General features: G+C 44.3%; 1 long non-coding RNA gene across 1 annotated transcript; it reads left to right on the forward strand.

The window, feature by feature from the left end:
* Positions 1 to 268, forward strand: LOC121940374. The gene is made up of 2 exons (XR_006105616.1): positions 1 to 30; positions 145 to 268. It is a non-coding gene; the product is annotated as an uncharacterized LOC121940374 (long non-coding RNA).
* Positions 269 to 424: the final 156 nt, after the last annotated feature.

The following is a 424-nucleotide window of genomic DNA, read 5'->3' on the forward strand; positions in this document are numbered from 1 at the left end:
GAACTGTGGGAGCTCCAGGAGGAGGATAGGGTATGTGGGGGAAAAAAAACTGATTAAACTGAAATTAAATTCATAGATCAAGAAAATTTAATTCACCCAAGTGAATGAATGTAAGAATTTGTCTTTCCTTTTTTTTTGTTTTAGATCAGTAACATGAAAGTTGAACGGGAGAAAGCTCTGGAGCACAAGAAGCGCATGTCCAGGATGATGGAGGACAAAGAAAACTTCTTGTCCAAAATAACTGCTGCCCGTAGCTTCATTTATGAGGTAAGACCATATAGACCCCCCCCCCCCCCCCCCCCCCCCCCCTTTTTCCTGTTTCTTTGTTTCATGCGGCAACTGGCATCAAGGCCGCAAAGCGTCTGTGAGCTGGTACTGCAGTAATGAGGCTGCATGAAGCCATTACTGTGTTTGGTGTTAACGT

The sequence above is a fragment of the Plectropomus leopardus genome, unplaced genomic scaffold (assembly GCF_008729295.1).
Source record: "Plectropomus leopardus isolate mb unplaced genomic scaffold, YSFRI_Pleo_2.0 unplaced_scaffold85348, whole genome shotgun sequence".
Lineage (NCBI taxonomy): Eukaryota > Metazoa > Chordata > Actinopteri > Perciformes > Serranidae > Plectropomus > Plectropomus leopardus.